General features: G+C 39.3%; 1 long non-coding RNA gene across 1 annotated transcript in view; it reads right to left on the bottom strand.

Annotated features, from left to right (window-relative positions):
- LOC137146748 (uncharacterized) overlaps positions 1-15,743 on the bottom strand; it is a 138,613-nt gene extending 122,870 nt beyond the window's left edge. Inside the window, exon 1 of the long non-coding RNA XR_010918032.1 lies at positions 15,644-15,743. This is a non-coding gene — a long non-coding RNA (uncharacterized lncRNA). The remainder of the gene's footprint in view (positions 1-15,643) is intronic.
- Positions 15,744-16,082: the final 339 nt, after the last annotated feature.

Here is a 16,082-nt window from a genome sequence, read left to right as displayed (position 1 = left end):
TAGAAAGTATATAAATCCAGAAACATCACACCATTTGTTATCACATACTAGACTTCTTTGAAAGGAAAAGCTATCTAACAGAAAGGTAGTTTACAAGGATTTAGAATCATGACCTTAAGGGTTAGAAGGGTTACTTTCATTCAGCAATAATACTTTTTAATAGTTTCTCTTTTAGAAAAGGAATGAGAGGAAAATGATGAAGGGAGATTCTTATAACATTTTTTAAAATACTTTTGAGGTAGGATGAAGAATAGCTCTGAAAGGATTCAGATAGCTAATGTATGTGTTATCATTCAATAGAGCATGGTTTATTATACAGTAGGGAAAGAAAGAATGCATACCAAGAACTATTGTGTACATCCTGAAGTGTTGGGGAAGGGAGTGAGGGAACAAAACAGAAGTTCAATCCCATTTTTATGGCAATAAGATGGGGAAAAATCTAGGCCTCTACCGAATAAAGGCTGTGGATCCCAATTCAAGGTACAAGGTTATGATTATACAAAAATGATAGCACTCAAAGCAATTTAGTGCAGTCTCACATACATTTCCGTTTACTGGCACTGGCTGCCAGTTTTTAGCATACAAGTATGGACGTTTTAAGGTGTTCAAAATAAATAATTACGTTAATAAAATTAAAGTTGTCTAATACTTTTCATTATAAGATTGTGTTTTCAGTTGCTTATAAATTTGCCAGACTTTTGATTGTTTGGGTAAAAAATGTCCTCACTCGTTTGTTGTGGATGAGGGCTTTTTGTTTTGTTTTAAGTTTCAGCTAAAATCATAGAATCCTAGAATTATACAATCATAGGGTTGGAAGGGACCTCGAGAGCTCATCTAGTCCAGTCCCCAGCTCTCATGGCAGAACTAAGTAATATCTAGACCATCTCTGACAAGTGTTTGTCTAACCTACTCTTAAAAATCTCCAATGATGGAGATTCCACAACTTCCTTATTCCAGTGATTAACCACCCTGACAGTTAGGAAGTTTTTCCTAATGTTCAGCCTAAACCTCCCTTGCTTCAGTTTAAGCCCATTGCTTCTTGTCCTGTCCTCAGAGGCCAAGAACAACAATTTTTCTCCCTCCTCCTTATAACAACCTTTTATGTACTTGACAGCTGTTATCATGTCCCCTCTCAATCAGTCTGGCCTCACAAGTCATCATTTTTGTTGCTCTTCTCTGGACTTCCTCCAATTTGTCCACATCTTTCCTGAAATGTGGCGCCCAGAACAGGACATAATACTCCACTTGAGGCCTAATCAGTGCGGAGTAGAGCGGAAGAATTACTACTCATGTCTTACTTACAACACTCCTGCTAATACATCCCAGAATCATGTTCGCTTTTTTTGCAACAGCATTACACTGTTGACTCATAGCTAGCTTCTGGTCCACTATGACCCCCAGATCACTTGAGGCAGTCATTTCCCATTTTGTACGTGGGTAACTGATTGTTCCTTCCTAAATGTACTTTGCATTTGTCCTAAATGAATTTCATCCTATTTACCTCAGACCAATTCTCCAATTTGTCCAGATCATTCTGAATTATAATCCTATACTCCAAAGCACTTGTAACCCCTTTCAGCTTGGTATCATCCACTTAATAAGTGTACTCTCTATGCCATTATCTAAATCATTGATGAAAATATTGAACAGAACCGGACCCAGAACTGAGGAACCCCACTCGTTATGCCCTTCCAGCATGACTGTGAACCATTGATAACTACTCTCTGGGAATGGTTTTCCATCCAGTTTTGCAACCATTTTATAGTAGCTTCATCTAGATTGTATTTCCCTAGTTTGTTTAAGAGGTGGTCATGTGGGACTGTATCAAAAGCCTTATTAAAGTCAAGATAAACTACATCTACCGCCTCCCCCCATCCACAAGGTTTGTTACCCTGTCAAAGAAAGCTATCAGGTTGGTTTGACATGATTTGTTCCTGACAAATCCATGCTGACTGTTACTTATTCCCTTATGGTAACATATAATAAAATGGTTCAGCTGATTTCAAGAATGAGATTAGGGGAAAAAGCACATTGTTTTACCCACGTTAAAAAAATATATTTTATTTTGTTGAGAAGCTGTAGCATCTCCATATTTTGGATCAGGGACTTGAAATCTGGCATGGAGAGTTCACCTTCATGTCAAGATGCACCTCTAGCCATGCCTGTGAAAATTTGGCCAGATTGTAAATCTGCAAAAATCTCAATTAATTCATGTGCAATAGACACGTTAAAGTTTGGCACTGCACTGAGCACACTCCATCCTTGGACTGCAGAGCCTGAGCATGACTTTCCTACAATTGCTCCTCCCAGCTGCCAATGTGGTGCCAGGCACAGGAACTGACAGCAGGAAAACTTACTTTCTGGTGCCCATGCTGCTGGCACTCAGGCAGCAAGGAGGAGGGGTATATGGGCTGACAGGAAAGCAGAGGTGTCAGGGAACTGCGGCTAGTGGGAGAGGAGAGAGAGAAAGGAACTGATGGGGGGGACAGCAGAAGGGCTGTGAACAGGAGCTGGTGGGGGCCATAGATAGGAGTAGAAGGGTGTATAACCACTGTGGTATACTCCCTTTCAAACCTGGAATGGAACCCTACATTCCTCCACTGTCAGCAAACAGCTGTGAAACCCACCGGAGATGTGTGCACCTCCTTCCCCTCTATTGGCTGGTTCTCAGAGGATAACAGCATATTACTCTATTAGCACAAGTGTTTTGTACTGCGGATCTAAAGGGCCAAATCTTGCTGCTGACCCAAGTTGCAGATCAATACAGTTCCATGTGATGGAATTTTTATTTTTATAAAATTTATTTTTTTAAACTAGAAAAATTACATTTAAGCAAACCTAATGTTAAAAGAACACTATTAAGGTTGCAAAATCTAGCTCTCAAAAGTTGGGAAATGCTGGAACTAAGGTTGATTGTGCAACCTTAATTGAGCCTCTTTGCATATGTATTATACCATCTTTAACTACATTGACGCACACTATTTTATCCACAGGACCCCTGCCTCTTTCAGTGCACAGGATTGGCTCTGGGAATGATTAAAGGATGTTTGGTGAATGAAGCTATTGTTTGTAGCTCCTCTGCCTCATTTGTTGCAGAAGCAGAAAGGTGTGTAGTGAATGAGGCAGGGGACATGAAGAGAAAGGAGGGGTTTCATGGTTAAGGATGTTTAATGTCAATGGTAGTAGATGACAGAACAAGGAGCAATGGTCTCAAATTGCAGTGGGGGAGGTTTAGGTTGGATATTAGGAAAAAGTTTTTCACTGGGAGGGTGGTGTAGCACTGGAATGGGTTACCTAGGGAGGAATCTCCATCTTTAGAGGTTTTTAAGCTGTGGCTTGACAAAGCCTTGGCTGGGATGATTTAGCTGAGGTTAGTCCTGCTTTGAGCAAGGGGTTGGACTAGATGACCTCCTGAGGTCCCTTCCAACTCTAATATTCTATGATTCTAACCTGGAGAATTGGAGTCTATTCATTCCTGCCTTTGCCATAGTTATTATGTGATGCAGGGTAAGTCACTTAAATAAAATATTTCACAGACTGAGTTCTCCCCTGTTTCTGGGAGCCCTATGTGAGACACATAGGATCAAATTTGCAGGAGCGCCAAGCACTCATAATAGCAAGTGAAGTTGACTGGAGCTTGATTTGATTATCTAATGGCTTACAAAAATGATAAGTACTCTGCAAAAAATCAAGTCTTGTGTCTCTCAATTTGGGCACCTAAAATTAGTGGACACCTGACTATTTTGGCCTTAACTCTTTCTGTGTCTCAGCTGTAAAAAGGGAATAATGAGGACATCTAATCTCACATGGGGTGTTGTGAAGATAAATTCATTCATGTTTAGAAGCGATCAGCCATTATGGTACTCTTAATGCCCAGGAAGATGTTAATAATGTTGTATTCGGTGCAGGGTTTGGATGGTGGGTGTTAAAACAGACCTTGGGGGACACACTGAATGAGGAGAATAAAAGAATATTTAACACCTAATTACGCAGTCACTGAACAAGACGCGGAATCTAATTTTTTTCAACATATCATGTAATTAAAGACTATCATAATGCATACACTGAAAGAACATACACTGACAAACTGAAATAGTCCATTAACTTTTAAACAAGTGAGTAGTCTTGCTGAAGTTGAAGTAAACATATGCTTAAGTGCTTGGCTGGACTGGCATGCTCAGAATCTTGCAGGATTGAGCCCTATGATTGTAGCTAAACAGTTTGTATACTCTAATTTAATACTAAGTGCTCTGAAGAGATTTTCAATGCTTTTTATTGCTGGCTGAGTTGGGTGTCACAACCACCATGAAAGGCAAGTTCTCAAGCCTTGACACACAATGCAGGAAAAAATGACCTTTAAGACAGTTTCCCCAAAACCAAAAGAATACTACATTGACCTTGCTTGCTTATCAATTCAAAGGATAACAATTAGTACTCTGGGGTTTCAACGTTGCAAGTCTACCATGCCAATCCTTGTCACTATCAATCTAGAAAAAGGCTTCCTCATAGTCTATATGCATTACATCCTGCTACCATGCAATATGCTTCTGAAACAGAAGCGTTAATTTCCACTGCAGAGCATACATCATTTCTCAGAGCAACCTCACAAAGGATGCATACTACACAATATGCAGTACATCTGTGATAAGGTAATCATTTATTTTTTAATAATTTATGCAGTGCATCTACAATAAAGTTCTTGGTGGGTTATTAATACAGAACACACCAAAAATTAGTCCTTAGGCTTCTGGATATAGCAAGAACAGCTCTGTTTAAAACAAGATGTTAAAACAAGATGTTTAAACATAATACAAAGTCATCAACCTTAAAACACACACACCCCTATTGGAAGCAGAGCCTCCTATATCCTGAGAAAAAGTGAGTTAGAGACACCATACAGTCCAGTAGGGACATCATTATTGTTCAATCTATTTTATGTGGAAGGTATTCAGATGCTACAGTTGACAGTGGCAATACAAAGCCCTAAAATGTTAGTTGCAGACATACGTTTTCTAAGAACACCTACTAATGCAGTATGCAGCAGAATGTTACACAGCTTCTTTTTGCCCCTAACATGGCTTAGCAGTTTGTGTGTCAAAGGTGAAAAGGACCAAAATCATTTATTCACAAGATGCTGTCAAATAATAAATTTTATATGAAATCACAGATTTGAATTTAGATTATACCCAATGATTAGTTGAAATAAGACCCTGTTCCTATGTGGCAAAAGATGACTGGTAAGAATAGCAATAATTCTGCATAAAAAGGTAATTCATAGATGCAAATTATTGCCAGCTATATAATGCTGTATTTAGTGTCACTTTACTCTGAAGGATGTTGTTTCTTATTTACAAACTCCATCCCATAGGCACGTCCATCTTTTAATGAAACATATCATGTTCAATTGCATCACATTAACTGAGCAATACAGAGTAATTAAGTAATTTAATATCAACAATAATGGCAGCATTTAAAGTGGACAAATTATTATTCAAAGAACCACCAAACATGGAAGTACCAGTCAACCGGCTGGGAAGAACAGATGTTTTCATAATTGTATTTTTAGGGATGCCACCATGTTTTCACACCACCTTTGGAACTACCATCTATTGGAATCAAACAGTGGGATGGAATTAGTAGGTGTAGAAGTATTAAGTCATACAATGTAAATCCTGCCCCTCTTATATTTCAACAAATTAGTGCCCTTAAATTTAGATGTCTATTATACTTTATCTGAACAGAAAAGTCAAAGCAATGCAAAAGCTAGAAGAAAGCTGCTCTTTGCTTAATGTAACGTTTATGGATGTTTGAGAATGCGTTGCCTATACTTTTGTTTGAAACAGATTTTCTGAATAGGTTAACTACTAAGGACCAAAGACACTTACCCACCAATGCCAAATCTATGCAAATATGGTGTTTAAATTATTTCAATGCTTTCTTAGTCAATAGAATACTATTTAATTAAACTGAAAGATTTAAAATAAATATCATTTTGGTATTATTTCACTGGGCAGACATTAAATTATGGCCTAACAGAAATACAAGTTATTCTAATTAAGAATTTGCCTGCACTTATAATACTGTTTTTTTTTTCCTTAGACACAATTTTATAATGATTGGATAATATCTGCTTTTTCCAGACAGTACATTCAACTTTGGTTCAGCTCAAAACTGAGAAGAAATACACCACTTGGCATTATAATAATTAAACTTTAAAATGTGGATTTAGCTCAGGGAAATAGGCGTTTCAGTTAACAGGATCTTATAAAGATATCTGATAAGTTTGCCTGTATTCCACCTTTTCAATTTAATCAGAGTTTTTGGCAGCTACTTGGGTGACAGGATAAGTTATAATAAAAACAGTGACAAAGTGCTAGAAGAACAAATGCAAATGTTCTTTATTATACTACTCAGTAACCTATAAAACTAAGTTTCATATCAAAATCAAACCAAAAGTAATCAACTGCTTTTAAGTCATTATACTTGCTTATGCAATAATATTTACAAATTCAAGACTTAATTATTTCTCTTTTATTTCACCAGACAGAAGACAGTAACAAGGTGGGGGATAAACTCAATAGTCCAGGTTCAAGCCTTTTAAAATAAAATTAATGGGAGTGAAATGCCGAAATTCTGTGCAATTGTTCTGAAGACCATGAAAGGGATGCTAAATAGAATGTTAAGCAGGTATAGAGCTGAAATGAAGCCTGTTGATTTTTTGACCTACAACAGATTGCACTGTTCTTTCATTGAGCATCTGGACTCCCTAGGGATTCAAGTGTTCGGTCAATGAGAACAATATGACTTAACTATCATCGGACACCCATGAGCTAAAGTCCCTGTTCTATTTTTTTTTTTTAAACTAAGGGAATATATAATTTACACTTTAATGGAAGACTGTACAAACCCTTCAGCAATATCCCATAATCACAAGATTGACAGTAGTTCACGGCATATGAAAGAGATTTCTACTGAAAATAAAATTATTGTAAAGAAAAGAGCCACCTTGCATCAATTATTCCTTCTCAAAAACAAAACATTGCTTAATACCATTCACAGCTGCTTTGCATCACTAAATCAATATTTATGCAGAAACAAAATCTCTTAATTTGTTATTAAATACACGTGATGTGTATTCTGATTTAGTTAAACATTTGGATTGAAGATTGCGACCATAAGAGCTCTCTAACTGGCAAAGACTTCATTGTTCTATAACACCTCCTCCTATTAGGTCTTACAAACTCATTACACCTAACTTATTGCTGTCATAGTATTTATCTATAAAGACTGTCATCTGAAATCTCAAATGAAGGCCAGGATCACACTGATCTCACAATCATTGTGTGATGTATGTACAGGTGCTATTTTAGAAGCTGTGTATGTGTACCAAACATATGTTTTAAATCCCGTATCCTAGGCAGAGCTGACAAACAAGTTTCTTCCAGACAAAAGATAAGATATGAATGAAGCATTGTAAGTCAACTTATTGGAAGCCCATTTGCATACGATACCAACATGATGATGTGAAGTCAACTTAAATCACCAGGAACAGAGAAAACTATAGGTATAGGTAATGACTTTGGGACAATATAAAGGGAAGGCAAAAGGACACATCTCTATCCATCACTGAGGGAGCAAACAGGATAGTGGGTTTTGCATCCAAGAATGGTGGACCCCAGACATGTAGGTTGATGACACTAGGAGAATGCTTTAGGAGAGAAACTACTTTAAACAAGGATTTTAGTCTGTTGAAATGAAGTTTAGACTCTGAGAACCAGTTCACCTACTGGCTTCATATAGATGCTGAATACGAATGGAGAGGGATTGATCCTTGTGAGCGTTCACAAGTGCGGTGTCTAGTTGTGTCCCATCCCTACTCACTGGTTATGTCCCTCCAGGAAGGATATAAACCATTCTAATGCATTACCATGGACCCTGCCACCTCTCTCAGGCAGGATAGCAGTATCTTATGGTCAACAGTGCTGAATGCTTCAGAGGGGTCCAGGAAGACAGGAATGGATGGCTGCTCTCTATAAATTAACAGCAGGGGATAATCCATAAGCAACATTAGAGAGGTTTCAGTTCTGTGTCTTGGCCTGAATACAGATTACAGAGGTCCAGGATATTAGTTTCAATTACATTAACATTTGGCCATTGTTTAGCTTCGCTGAGAGCTTGCTCCAGAATAAGGGTTTGACATTGAGTGAACTGATGTATCCAGCATAGGTTGCTTCAGTGATGGTCAGATTACTGTGTCTCCACATTCCTAGAAGACTGCCCCAACCACCACGCTATGGGATATCCTTGGGTGGGTCTCTCTCAATCTTTCCTGCTTAAGCTGTTCCACTGGTCTAGAAAAGTGTTTAACTTCAATAAACCCTTTGATTTCATTGGTCCTATGTAGATTTGTTAGGTTTGCTTACAGTGTTAAGCAGAACGGTACTTATATGGCCCGTTGCCATTCTGTCTGAGCACATCACACTCTTTAATGAAATTACCCTCCCAACAATCCCTGAGGGACAGGGCAGGGCTATAGCCCCATTTTACAGATGGGGAACTGAGACACAGAGACACTAAAGGTGTGTCTACACTACCATTAAAAAAATCAGTGGCACTGAGTCTCAGAGCTCAGGTCAGCTGACTCGGATTCACAGGCAGGCCTTGGGGCTATTATGTTGCAGCGTAGACATTCGGAGCTCAGGCCAAGCCCAAAAGTTTACACTGCAATTGTATAGCTCCACAACTATAAAACATCTGGGCTCTGAAACTCAGTACCATGGGGTTTTTTAAGCTGTGTAGACACACCCTAATTGACTTGCCCAAGGTCACACAAAGTCTGCTGCAGAAAAAGGAATGGAACACAGGTCACTAGAGTCCCAGGCTAAATTCCTAGCCAGTACACAAACCTTCTTCTCAAATCAGTTACCCACTCTTGTTGCCTTGTTAAAGATAGAAGTTCATTTTATGATGCTGATTTTGGAATCCCTTTACACTTCAGACCTGGCTTTAAGAAAAATAATCTCAGGGAAAAAAAATTGCAGTGATAATGACTGAAAACATATGTTCAAAACTAAAGCTTAAGAATCAGCAGTACAAGTTTTGGGTTTTTTTGTTTTTTTTTTTTCATTTTTTTGCACTCTCAGTTCCTAATTATTTTGACATTTTTTGTAAACAGAGTTTGGAATTTACCAACAGCAAGAAATAGTTACAGCAAATGCAGAATAAAATGTTTCCTGCAGAGCAGCCTATCTAAAACTTTTATAGTCTTAACATTCTGAGAATTTCTTGGTCATGACTCATTATCTACAATATATTCCAAAATGTCAGGAAAATACAGCAAAAACATTGAATTACTGTTTTTAGTCTACAGAAAAGGAGGATTTTGTGTCTTGAGTGGCATCAGCATATGAATATATTATTGTTTAGAGGTAGCCCCTGGAGTATAAATTAATATGTACAGCATGGTACTTCATCTATTTCTTTCAGGCAAAAATGGATGCCAAAAAAACCCTCCTCTTTTACCTTGCTCTTTCCTCTGGTTCCTGTCCTTTTCTTTCACTCCCACTAAAAACTCCCACATTTTCAATATAAAATGCTCTGTTTCTTCTGGTTCTTTCCCTCTGCTTTTAAACATGCTACATTATACCCTATCCAAAAAATTCCTCCCTTGAGTATTCTTTCCTTTCCAATACCACTAGCTACTACCACCAGCAGTTTCCTCTCCTCCAATACTTTCCTAGACATTCTGCAATCTTACTTCTGCCCTCACCAATATACTAGCCACACTCTCATTGTGATTACTAATGATTCCCATAACCAAGTCCAGGATCTCAGCTCCATTATCATTCTCCTGTCACATGGTCAGTCACGTCCTTCTCTTCAGCCCCCTCACCTCCATCTCTGGCCCAGGGCTTGACTAGTTCTCCTCCTACTTCTCCAATCACATCTTTAGAGTTTCCCTGTGTGGATACACCTCCTATCTCAACCAACTCTCCATTACATTCCCTTTATTGGTCCCCATCCCATTCCACCCCCTGCCCAAGCATCAGGAGGCAAATTTATCCTTATATCAGTTACAATGCAGACCCAGAAAGAGTGGAGACAGCTTAATCCAGGGGCTAGTTTGTTTCCCCTCTCCCCACAGGCTAAGAAAGCCCTGAATGCTTCCTTGACTTGTGCTCTATGTTGCCATAGCTTGTACGGAGTTTGCCAAATTAGGGAACTGCTGAGGTGTAATGCCCCAGTCCCCAGTATAGCTCCTCTCATCACCTCCAGCCAGCCCTCTAGCTTGCTCTAGAATGCCCCAGAGAAGCAGCTCTGCACCTGGAAAAGAGGATCCCTATGTTAGGCAGCTGTAAGGACTCTGTAAAATATATCCATCTGATGCAATAGGGCAACTCTGAATTTGGGCTTGTGTATCTAATGTATTTAACCTTTCTCCCCACACATTCAGTCCTGCATGTCCAGATGTCTTTCCAATATCTGTTCCTGGTCAATTCAAATAAAACCAGGCAGAAAAGGAATTCCTTATCTTCCCCTTCCCGCCTCCAAACCGTCTTCTCTTGTTCCCTATCAGTAATTTCACCTTCCTCCTAGAGACACAGATTCATAACCTTGATGTCATATTAGACTTTTCTTTCTCTTCCAATCATAGACAGGCTGTTATGGCCTCAAGAATATCTCCAAAACTGGATCCTTCTTCTTTATCGCTGCTCCTAAACCTCTGGTCCATGCCCAAATCACCTCTCACCTTCTTTCAGGCCTCTCCAATCATCTCGTCTGCACTCTTCCAATTGATCTGACATTCTGCTGTTAAAAATAGATTCCTTTGCCTACCACTCTGACTTTATCCCTGAACCCTTACACTGGTTTCCAGTCACCTTCACAGGTACTTCATCCTCTATTTCCTACATCTCTTCTATCATACATAAAAAAATATTATCTCCAATTACTCTTCCACTCACACCGTAGGCTCTGTCAGATCAACATGCCAGGCTGTTTTCTGGTCATTTTTTTCAAAAAACACTCAGTACCTTTTCTCATGCCACACCATGATATTTAACTTTATTCCTTCAAATCACTCAAGACATCTTTTCAGCTACTCTTGCAACGCTGACCTCTGCTCCATCATTCCTGCTTCATTGCCCCTCAGACTAGAGATATGGGATAAGTCTTCCCAAAGTGCTCATTGTTCAGCGCTGACCTGCTGACAGCCACCTTCAATCTTCAGTGCCCCCCCCCATAGTGAAATCACATGAACTCAGTCTCTGCCTCAATTTCCCTCCTTCTTTGATTAGTTGCCCTCTGTTTAGCTGTTTGCTGATTCCTTGTTATGACCTTAGCCCTCTGGATAGGTCACTGGTAGTCCTTTCCCCTCAGGGTTAACAAGTCCAATACTTCAGAAGGCTGGTGGCCTAGGTGAGGGTCGCACAGTCTCTGTTGCCCTCAAACATGGCTCACTTGTTCAAGGTCTTAATAAACCTCCTTGTTGGGCTTGGTTGGGAAATCCTGACCCACCCACTCTGCAGGATTCCAGGCCAGGAACATTGTATAACCCTTACTTCCTACCATGGCAATCTTGCAGATTGTTCCTCTAAATTACACCCTGTAGTCCTCTCCTTCAGAGAGTCTGGTTTCCTGGGCAGCTTCTCACCAGCCAAAGACTCCCACTCTCTGTGTCTCCTCAGTCTCTGTGGCAGCCATCCAGCCCTTCTGCTTTTATCTCTTCAGCTGTTGTGAGTCCACCAATCAGCCACAGCTGAGCTGACAGCCAGTTTTCCTATTAACCCTTTAGCAGTCAAGACAGCACAGCATCTATACATCCCATAACATGGCTCAGTTCTGCTCCCAAAGAAGCCAATCGGAGCAGAGGCAGGCCAGTGCTGTGCCCTCTTGAAAATCTCACCCACAATGTATCAAAACAATGAAAAAATGGAAACCACCAAAAGCATATCCTGTGATTTGTATGGTTAAAGGTGCCTCTTTCCTATAACCCCCTTCTACTTTATTTTCAACCTACGTCTTAGGTTCCAGTCCTGCAACTGGAACTGCATGGGCTCTGCCTTGGATTTCAATCCCAAGCACAGGATTTTAGATTAGCATCTTTTTTCTCTGTCTGTAAAGCCCCATGTACATCTATATGGAACTGTATCAATAATAAAGAAATTAATAATTAATTGTAGAGAACTGTGTCATCTCCCCAACCTTTAAGGAGCCAGGACTACAAGCTAAACTCCATCCTTATTTAATAAAATATCTCCATAAGAATTACTCCACATATCCATTTATCACATGCTCGTTTTTCTTTAAAACTACTTATTACATTCTAAAAAAACCTAAACCAACCAACCAGCCCTCCCTCCCACCACTCTGGGCCAAATCCTCCTTACCTCAATCACTCAAAAAAATTCATTGAAATCAGTGGGATTATTTGTGTGAGGAAAGCAGGAGTGGTCTCTATAGATTTAACTATAATATTAATAAAAGTACTTCATACTTATATACTAGGTCACTTTTCATCATCAAAGCAATTTACAGACATTCAGCCTCATACTGCTGGAAGGCTGCTAAGAATCCTAGGGAGATTTTTGGCCTAATTTAGATTCTGTTTCACCATGGGACAGGTCTGCTCAAACAGGAATTCAGAGAAAGTGAACTAGATCTTACAAGAGTATATTATACAATAGAGTTATTTCAAGATTTTTCAGTACAGCTGAGACATAATGAATATTATGGGCCAAATTTTCCAAAAACTTCAGAACCCAACAGGTCCCACATTGGGAGCTGCTGAGCAATATAGATGTCTGGCCATTTCTTTTTTTTTTTAGGTGCCTAAATCAGAATTATGCTCAATGGTGGATACTGACACTTTTAACAATCTGAACCTATAGAATTACTAAGAGCAACCTCTTCAGATAGGCCAAAACTACTAAGTTTCTGCATGGCCTAGGTTCTCATTTCAACCCATGTTTGCAAAACCAGGGAAAGGTTGTTAGAAGCCTAGAAAAAGGTTTGTAGATCTTGTGTATGCTCCACCCCAGCACACATAGGGCATGATATTGAGGGGAAATTGGAGCTGGTGGTAGCAAAGGGGAAAAACGGATTTCCACCCCACATCTGAAATCCTCAGTAGATCACTCTTCTGTACAGCTCATATCCATAACCCACACATAGGTTCTAGGATTTGGCCCTGCACTTTGAAATGCTACAGTTCCACATCCATTTTTGCTATTAGCTCAAAGAACTGATAGATGTATCCTTAAAAAACAAAAACAATAAAAAAACGGTTTATACAATACAGTAAGATTCACACACACACACACACACACACACACAAAATGTTCATTTATCTTTGAAAGTAGGGATATATTTCTAGACCTATTAACCAACGAAATATGGATACATTTGTCCACACTATTATTTTTGGTGGGCAGGAGGGATGAGAAGGTTTCTCATCTATACCTCCATAAAATCTACAATAAGCTTATTATTTGTCTCTCTGCCAATGCTGCCATATTGTTGCTGCAAAAGGACTCTAGGCTTCTCTCTTCTACCAGGCATTTTGCCTTTCAGCTCACCACAGGCTGTTAGGAATTCATAACATTACAATGCTCTCTCCTGCATGTAACAATTTTTCTTCATAAAAATACCCAGGTGGAGGCAGTTGAAGAGATCCCTTAATGAGCAGCATTCCAGCCTCTCCCCTGTGCGGAAATCAGCATAGAGTGCTTATTTCCATTTCCTTATCCTTATTCACAGTCCTGCACGATGCCAAGAGAGCAGAAGACTGAAACTGTAAGTTTGTGCCTCTCTCTCTCACGGTCTCTACTGGATTGAATTGCAATGCTCCTTCATTTTATCTGCAGCTTCTCCCTTCAGTAAGGCTACTAGTGGTCTCTGACCTCTAACTCCACTGACGTCCTTTGTAGAATGCCTCTTTACAGCAAACAGTTCTCCCAAAGTGCGTGGCTGCGCAAAGCCCACTTTATAGAGAGGGAACAGTGAAATTTAAATTCTAACGGCTGCTTTGCCACTTATTTTTGTATCAATCTATGTTCATGCTATGTCCCAGGAAATGATAAAGGCAAAAGAGCAGGTACAGCATGTGCTGTTATTCTGTCAAAACTGCATTAGAGATGAGAAATAAATCTCAAGGTGCATTACTTTGTTAAGCATGAAAATAATATTCTCTCTTTCTAAAGTCCAGTTACTCTCTATCATTTCTAGAGCACCTATCACCCTATTTTTAAAGCACCATCACAGGAAACTTAGGGACCTTAGTTTTATTTTGTGAAGAGTTTGTTTTTTTGTGGGTGGATGATACATTCCATAGTCTTCCATGCATGCCAGGAACTAATGGAAGATTGAGAATTTATCAGCTCTCTTTGTGAAAGCAAACACCTAAGCATCTAGTAGAAAAACATATTTGAGAGAGATTGAACATGAACAGTCTGTTTTGGGAAGCCCCATTGAAAACATAATTAAGAATCTTACCACCTCTACCTCACCCACAAATATATTTGCATGGTTGTAAGTGTCTAATTTTTTATTAGCATTCAGAAATGCGCAATGCTAAATTCTCTTCTCTCTTTTAATATTTAAAAAAATTAAACAAAAGTAGCAAATAATATATATAAAGAATTGTACACACACATATAAGACAAAGCAAGGAGCTGGAACTTTCAGGTATATTTAAACAACCAAACAAAATTCTATTATTCCCATCTCCTTGATTTGCTACTCTCAGTTTCAGATGTGTTGCCAACATAGTGCAAGCCTGTGGAACATCACTTGAGCAGGGAAAAGAGCGATGTTAAAGGGTAAGATGATAGCTCTTTAATGCTGCATTGCATCATATGAAAAGTGTTTGTATGCTTGTAAGTAGCAAAGTATTATTATCATCAACCCACATGGAATCTTTGCATGTTAGATATTCAGGTATTATCTTTACTAACAGCTTTAGAGATTGTTTTGAGCAGAACTATGAAGGGGAAAGTTCACAAGAAGCAAACTATAACAGAACCTCCGACTTTACAAAATCTTCGAACTCAATGTCTGTGAACTTCTCAAGTCCTGTTTTTGAGTTTAAAAATGTAATATCTAAAGGTCAAACAAGTTCAAGGACCTCTCTGTGGTTTGTTTGGTTTTTTTTTTTTTTTTAATTGGCTATTTAATTTTGTTTGATGGACACAAACTTCAAAACAGAAAGACTGGATACTGTAAATGTCATGTAAATAAGCAAGGATTATATTGAAAGAAAGATACTATGCATGCATACTTTTGAGCTGGGTATTTCTTGCTTTACTTTAAGAATACTACATCATTCTGAACAGACCTTTATAGCAAACTAACTTGGATTCTCTTCTACATGTCTGCAAGATACCTTCCACCTCTGCCAGATTATGCAAATCATTTCAAAGGGATCAGTCAGCTGCATAAATGGATGAACATCACACAATGAAAAATTTTCCACCCCCCCCAGTTGCTTCCTGCATTGCTGTTGGCCTATAGTGAAGTGGCAACCCCCCCCCCACACAGTACAAATATTCTGGCTTGTTAGAGTAATGTGGAGATTGTTAGGATGTGCCAGCTCCTGAAGAATTAGTGAGAAAAGAACACTATAACAGGAGCAAAGTAAACTCACCAGCTGGAAGGGAAGGAGGTGCAGCCGGCAGCAGTGCAAAAGCAAAATGAGCACCTAAGGGCAGCAGCTGCTCATCTTTCCCAAAGTTAAAGGGCCAGGCACCACAAAAGCCTTCTGGGAAAAGTTCATATAGAATGATTGATTTATTTCAGAGTAAAAATAATGAGGCTTTTGTATTTCCCTGCACTGGGATGCTCCCCTTAAACTGATTAGAGCAGACGGAGGGCTGTTCTAAGTTGCATTGGTAGCCTATGCAAGTAGGGAGTCATTGTGGTAGCTGGATTTTCACACCATGAATGTTTTTAGGAGGGGCCAGATAGCAAGGTGCTTTCACAAACATTCTTGACTGCAGAATTCATTCCCCCCTTCTCATGCTTTGCAAGAACCCAAATTCTCCGACCTTCAGGGCATGGTGCAATGTCTATCTATGTTCTCTGTC

Source organism: Emydura macquarii, unplaced genomic scaffold, assembly GCF_026122565.2.
Source record: "Emydura macquarii macquarii isolate MOO-44397 ecotype Brisbane River unplaced genomic scaffold, CSIRO-AGI_Emac_v2 contig_480, whole genome shotgun sequence".
Taxonomy (NCBI): Eukaryota; Metazoa; Chordata; order Testudines; family Chelidae; genus Emydura; species Emydura macquarii.
Note: the sequence above shows the minus strand (reverse complement) of the source record. Positions and strands in the feature narration are given on the sequence as shown.